This window comes from Nicotiana attenuata, unplaced genomic scaffold (assembly GCF_001879085.1).
Source record: "Nicotiana attenuata strain UT unplaced genomic scaffold, NIATTr2, whole genome shotgun sequence".
Classification (NCBI taxonomy): domain Eukaryota; kingdom Viridiplantae; phylum Streptophyta; class Magnoliopsida; order Solanales; family Solanaceae; genus Nicotiana; species Nicotiana attenuata.
The window spans coordinates 53775-61660 of NW_017672160.1; positions in this window are offsets into that span (position 1 = coordinate 53775).

Sequence of the window (7886 nt, forward strand, 5' to 3'; positions counted from 1 at the left end):
TCGTCACCTCACATATATGTTGTACCCACACATTTAAACACGTAGAAAATAGGCAAACAAGTCCTAATCCCTCAAGTCAAGGTTAACCACGACACTTACCTTACTCTGCAACCAATTCAGAGCTCTACTAGGGCTTTTCTCTATAATACTCCTCCAAACCAATCGTATCTAACCAAAAACGACTCGATAACATCAAATAATGCTAAAGGAATCAATTATAATACATAAAGTTAGGATTTTTACGCTTTTTTCAACCACGGGCCCGCTTGGTCAAAATCCAAGATTCTGATCAAAACCCGTTTATCATTCACCCCCGAGCCCGATTATGTAATTAGTTTCAAAATTCGACCCCAAATTGAGGTCTAATTCCCGAATTTACAAAACCTCCCAATTCTTCCCATATCCCTAGTTTTCTACCATGGAAGAACAAAGATTTAGGCTAGAAATTAATGGGTGATGTTAGGAATGGAAGAAAATGAGTTAAAATACACTAACCTATGAATTGGTGATGAATTTTCTCTTCAAAATCGCCTCTAGGCTGAGCTCAAATGGAAAGATGGTGAAAAATGGATGAAATCCCGTGTTTTGAAATATCTAACGTATGTGCGTCAAGTCTTCATCGCGTTCACGATGCACAGCGGCCGAAATGGCCTTTGTGTTCGCAAGAAGTGCTCCGCGCTCGCGTAGTACTCTAACCCAGTCCCCCCAAATACAACAATACTTCGCGTTCGCGGAGGAATAGTCGCGTTCGCGAAGGGAAAGCCCCCCTCCACTTCACGTTCGCGATCAGGACCCCGTGTTCGCGAAGAACAATCTCCTCCCCTGTCCCAAACTACCCTTCGAGATCGCGAAGAAGAAGACACCAGAAAACACCAGCTCACCATGAAGTCTCGAAGTGGGGATCAACTACGCGCGCCGGACGGGTAACTAGATGCACCTCCCAGTAAGTATCCAGTATAACCTCGAAGAAGTAGTGACGAGGGATCGACTTTGACACTTACTATTGGCTAAAAATAATATAATCAAAGTATTATATTAAGCATGGAATTAATGAATAATACTGAAAGCTCAATAACAGTAGATGATAAGGTCTTCTTTCACAAATATAAATTTAAAATTCAGTTATATTATATCATTTAACAGCTTTCATTTCAAGATATTTAAACAATTACAATCATGGAGAGTTCCACAGAATTATCATGCGCAAATTATGCCGAGGTCATAGGACCCGATCCAATATAATACACATAAATTCTGCACTGCCGGAGGATCGAACAGCGCGAACCATAGATGCATCTATTTACTATTGAGGCGCTGCGCCCGATCCACAAATAGCAATTTTTTCAGGGAAAACACATAATTCTCATTTACAATCAAGTATTCCATTAAATCTTCAAGTAAATGAATTTACCCTTTTACAAATCTTTTATCAAATACTAACATGACCTAAGTAATTAAATTAGCAAGTAAGGGCGCACATATTTCAAATAAAGCGTGATACGGGTCCTAAACTACCCAGACAATAGCATATTAGTAGCTACGTACGGACCCTCGTCACCTCGTATGTACGCAGCCCCCACAAATAGGTACACACATTTATTTAGTTCACATATGAGGTTAATTCCCTCTTCCAAGGTTAGAAAGGAGACTTACCTCGTCTCAAGGCCTACTTCTATATTCAAGAATGCACTCAAACCCTGAAATCGGAGCTGAACAAATCCAAAACTATTTAAATAGTGTAAAAACTAATCAATATGCATTCAAAAGTTTATATTCTAACTATCTAAGTGATTACCCATCCCAAAATGTAAAATTCCTAAAATTCACCCCTGGGCCCACGTACCCGGATTCTTGAAATGTTCGAAGAAAGTTGTTACCCATACCATAAGGAACATAATTATATGATTTTTACTAAGTTCCATAATCATTTTCGTGATAAAATCCCATTTTTTTATTAAACCCTAGGTTTTTCATCTAATCCTATGATTTCACATAGCTAGGTCGAAATTCCCTCCTTAAAAGCTCTCCGATCGCCCTAATGTGGAAGAAAATGTGATAAAAATTGGCCTAAGCCCGTATTAAATGAGGCTCATTGCCTCAGCGATCTCCGTACCTGCGGTAGTGGGCTGCAACTGCACCCTCGCTTCTGCGGACAAGAGTCCGCTTCTTTGGGAATGGCCTGTGCCGTCTGGCATCGCATCTGCGGACGGGTACCCGCTTCTATGGTCCCGCTTCAGCGGAGGATGGGCTGCTTATGTGGAATGTGGGCTGCCCTTCCTTGGCTGGTTCTCCGATACTTGGCCCGCACCTGCGAGCTCGCACCTACGGCTGACCATATGACAGATATGGGGACTAGGGAGCTTCAACTCATGCTCCAAGTTCCCAATTTGATCCGAGCCTCATCCGACCGGGGCCTTCCCGAACATACCAACAAGTTTGGAATCATAAAACAGACTCGCTCGAACTCTCGGAACGCCCGAAACAACATTAAAACTAAGAATCACACCCTAAAACCAATTGAATTAAACTTACGAACTTCAAGTTCTTCAATTTACTTCCAAAGCCTCGAAACGTACTTATACTACTCGGAATGACACCAAATTTTGCGTGCAAGTCTTAAATGACATTACAGAATATTCCCGCTCTCTGAATTCTATTTGGAACTCGATATCACCAAAACCCGCTCCAAACCAAATTTAAAGAACTTCTAAAATTTTCAAACAGCCAACTTTCACTAACAGGCGCCAAAACACTACTAGGTCATCCAAAACCCGATCCGAACATACGCCCAAGTACGAAATCATCATACAAACCTATTAGGACCATCAAATCCCAATTACGTGGTCGTTTACTCAAAATTCTAACCGAAGTCAAACTTAGCCTTTTAAGCCAACCTTAAGGAACCAAGTATTACGATTTCAACCCAAACTCTTCCAAATCCCGAACTAACCACCCTTTCAAGTCATAAATCAGTAAAAGCAAGTACGAGAAGTCTTATTTAGGGGAACGGGGTTCTAGAAAATAAAACTACCGATCAGGTCGAACTCCCAGGTCACCTCCTCGACTGGTTGGCCCCTCCACCGAACCTTTACCGTGGAAATTCTCTTGGACCTCAACTGGTGATCTTGCCTAACAACAAGGGCAACTGGCTCCTCGTCGTAACCCAAGCTCTCATCTAGCTGAATAGTGCTGAAGTCTAACACATGTGACAAGTCGGCGTGATACTTCGTGAGCATAGACACGTGAAAAACTAGATGAACTTCTGATAGGCTGGGAGGTAAAGCAAGCTCATAAGAAACCTTCCCAACTCGCCTCAACACCTCAAATGGGCCTATAACTTGGGGTTTAGTTTACCCATCTTCCAGAATCTCATAATACCCTTCATCGGCGAGACTTTCAAGTGAACCTTCTCGCCGACAATAAATGATACATCATGCGTCTTCTGATTCGCGTAACTCTTCTGTCTAGACTGTGCTGTGTGAAGTCGCTCCTGGATCAACTTTACCTTTTCCAAGGCATCCTTTACCAAATCAGTACCATATAACTTAGCCTCGCCGGGCTGAAACCACCCGATGGGAGAACGACATCGCCGATGGTATAAAGCTTTAAATGGAGCCATCTCGATGCTGGACTAATAACTGTTGTTGTAAGAAAACTCGGCCAAGGGTAAGACTCGATCCCATTGCCCTCCAGGATCTGAATTGTCCGCTGCGACTGCCCGTCGGTCTGTGGATAAAATGCTGTGGTGAGCTCTACACGGGTCCCTAACACACTCTGTACGGCTCTCCAGAAATGTAAAGTAAACTGAGGGCCTCTATCTGATATGATGGAAACAGGCACACCATGCAACCGAACTATCTCCTGAATATAAATCTGGGCCAACCTCTCTGATGTATATGTAGTCACAACCGCAATGAAGTGGGCGGGCTTGGTCAACATGTCGGCAATGACCCAAACCGCATCAAACATCCGCAAGGTCTGTGGAAACCCAACTACGAAGTCCATAGTAATGCGCTCCTATTTCCACTCAAGTATAGTCATCTGCTGAAGTAGGCCACCTGGCCTCTGGTGCTCATACTTGACGTGCTAGCAATTTTGCCACCTAGATACATACTCCAGTATGTCTTTCTTCATCCGCTGCCACCAATAATGCTGTCTCAGGTCACGATACATCTTGTAGCACCTAGATGAATGGAATACCGAGAACTGTGTGCCTCTTCTAGAATCCTCTCCCTCAAGTCATCGACATTAAGAACACATAGACGACCCTGGAGTCGCAGAACACCATCCTCGACCATAGAAACCTCCTTGGCACCACCCTATAGTACCGTCTCTCTAAGGACTGCCAAGTGCGGATCATCAAACTATCGAGCCTTGATTTGCTCCAATATTAAAGACTTGGCAACAACACATGCAAGAACTCGGTTGGGCGTTGAAATATCCAACCTCACAAGTCTCTTAGCTAAGGACTGAATGTCCAAAGCTAGTGGCCTCTCTTCTGCTGAAATGAATGCCAAGCTACCCAGACTCTCTGCCTTCCTTCTTAAGGCATACACGACCATATTTGCCTTGCCCGGATGATAAAGAATGGTGATGTCATAATCCTTCACTAACTCACGCCATTTACACTGCCTCAAATTGAGATCCCTTTGCTTGAACAAATGTTGTAAGCTGCGATGATCAGTGTAAACCTCACATGACACCCCATATAGATAATGCCTCCAGATCTTAAGAGCATGAACAATCGCGGCTAACTCTAGGTCGTGCAAAGGGTAATTATTCTTATGAATCTTCAGCTGACGCAAAGCATAAGCAATAACTCGCCACTCCTGCATCAATACACAACCCAAGACAACGCGTGAAGCATCGCAATACACCGTATACATCCTCGAACTAGAAGGCAACACTAGAACCGGTGTTGTAGTCAAAGCTTTCTCGAGCTTCTGAAAGCTCGCTTCACAATCATTGGACCAACGGAATGGAGCACCCTTTTAGGTCAATCTAGTCAGAGGTGCCGCAATGGATGAAAAACCCTGCACAAACCAGCGATAATAACTTGCTAACCCCTGGAAACTCTTGATCTGAGTCACCAAAGTGGGACGAGGCCAATTCTAAACTGCCTCAATCTTCTTGGGGTCCACCTTAATACCCTCGCCTGATACAACATGCCCCAAGAATGCCACAGACTCATCAAAACTCACACAGGAGAACTTAGCATACAACTTCTATTCCCTCAAGGTCTGGAGCACCCCTCTCAACTGTTGCTCGTGCTCCCCTAGACTACGTGAGTAGATCAAAATGTCATCAATGAACACAATGACAAACGAATCAATATAAGGCCTGAACACTCTATTCATCAAATCCATATATGCCGCTGGGGCACTAGTCAAGCCGAAGGACATCACCAGAAACTCATAATGGCCATATCTAGTACGGAAAGCACTCTTCAGAACATCTGAGTCCAGAATCTTCAGCTGATGATACCCTGATCTCAAGTCGATATTAGAGAACACCCTAGCACCCTGCGACTGGTCAAACAAATCATTAATGCGCAACAATGGGTACATGTTCTTGATTGTAACTTTGTTCAACTGGCGGTAATCAATGCACATCCACATAGTCCCATCTTTCTTCTTTCACAAATAACATTGGTACACCCCAAGGTGATACACTTGGTCTCACAAACCCCTTTGCTAACAACTCCTCAAGCTGCTCCTTCAACTCCTTCAACTCTTTCGGAGCCATGCAATACGGTGGGATAGATATAGGCTGGGTAACTGGAGCCAAATCAATACAGAAATCAATATCACGATATGGTGGCATGCTTGGAAGGTCAGAAGGAAACACATCGGCAAATTCCCAGACTATTGCCACTGAATCAATTGTCGGAGACTCTGCGGCAGTGTCCCGAACATAAGCTAGATAAGCCAAACAACCCTTCTCGACCATATGTCGAGCCTTCACAAAAGAGATGACCTGAGTCACTGTACTAACGGAGGAACCCTTCCACTCCAATCTCGGTAACTTTGGAATTGCTAATGTAACAGTCTGGGCATGGAAATCGAGGATGGCGTGATGTGGGTATAACCAGTCCATGCGCAGGATGACCTCAAAGTTAGTCATATCAAGTAATAGAAGGTCCGCTCTTGTCTCGTAACCACAAAATGTGACCACACAGGACCGATAGATCCGATCCACAACAACAGAATCGCCCATAAGAGTGGACACATAAACAGGAGTACCCAAGGACTCACGAGGAATATCCAGGAAATGAGCAAACAAAGATGATACATATGAATAGGTAGACCCTGAATCAAATAATACTGAAGCAACTCTACCGCAGACGAAAATAATACATGTGATCACGGCATCTGAGGCCAATGCATCTGGTCTGGCCGAAAAAGCATAGAATCTAGTTGGAGCACCGGTTGGCCGACCTCTACCTGACTGAGCAATAGCGGTCTGACCTCCCCCTGCCTGGCCTCCACCTCTAGGATGGCCCCTACCAGCCTGCCCTCCGCCTCTAGGCAGCCGGACAGCCGGTGTCGTAATCATGGGCTGCTGGCCCTGCTGCACTGCCTTTCCCCGAAGGTTGGGGAAGAACCTCCTCATGTGGCTGGGATCCTCGCACTCGAAACAACCCCTCGGTGCGGTGATCTGCTGCCCTAAATTATGACCCTGATGGCGTGAAGACCCATTGGAAGAAGCCTAAATAGCTGGTAGGCGCTATGAACTCTCCGGCATGGCGTTGAAATAGGAGCTGGAAGAACCCTGTTAACCTTAGTACCCACTGAAAAAACCCTGGATGGCTAGTGGGCGGTAAGAACTCTCTGTTATGAAGCTGAAATAGGGTCGCGCCGGAGCACCCCGAGGAGGTGGTGGTGCTGAATATACGGGCTTGCTAGGCTGACCCCTCCCAACAAACCTCTGCCCCTAGCCGAGGCACCTCTAAACTCTCCAGAGAACGGGTCCTCTTGTCCTGCTGCATCTGCTCTTTATCTCTCTGATGGTAGCCCTCAATCCTCCAAGCAATCTCCACTACCAGCTGATAAAAAGTCCCCATCTTGACCACCCAGGCCATATTAGCCCTAATACTGGAGTGCAACCCCGCAACAAACCTTCGCACTCTCTCTGCGTTTGTAGGAAGTATCTAAGTGCATGGCGAGACAACTCAGAAAGCCTCGCCTCATATTCGGTCACTGACATCTGACCCTGCTCGAGCTGGTCAAACTAATGTCGGAACTCCTCCCTCTCGGAGGGTGGAATATACCTATCCAAGAAAAGCTGTGTGAACTGGCCCCAAGTCATGGGAGGAGAACCCGTTGGCCTACCAAGAAGATTAGACTGCTACCATCTACGGGCCCTACCTTCCAGCTCAAAAGTAGTGAAATCCACTCCATGAGACTCCGATATCCTCATGTTGTGCAGTATATCCCTGCACCGATCAATGAAGTCCTGGGGATCCTCATGTCGCTCACCTACGAAGACAGGAGGATGTAGCCTAGTCCATCTATCCAATAGATTCAGCGGCTCGTCTTCCGCAGCTGGTCTAGGCTCAGGTATAACCGCTGCAACTGGCTGGGCCCCGTCCGCGGGTAGTGTACCCGGAATCTGATACAATGCAGCTACATGCTCAAGAGCCTAGAAGTAGGGGTTTGTGCTCCCCTCCCTCCTGGGATGTGGCTGGGTTTGCTGTAAATAAACCAGTCTGGGTCATAGAATCCATGAATCGCAGCATACGGCCTATGACCTCCTAAAAGCTCGGTGCTGTCATAAAATCTACCAGGCCAAGCTCTGCTGTGGGCACCTTGCCCTGCTCCTCAATAACGGAATCCTCTGCTGGATCTACTGGTGGTGCAACTGGGCAACTCTGGGACGTCCTTGTC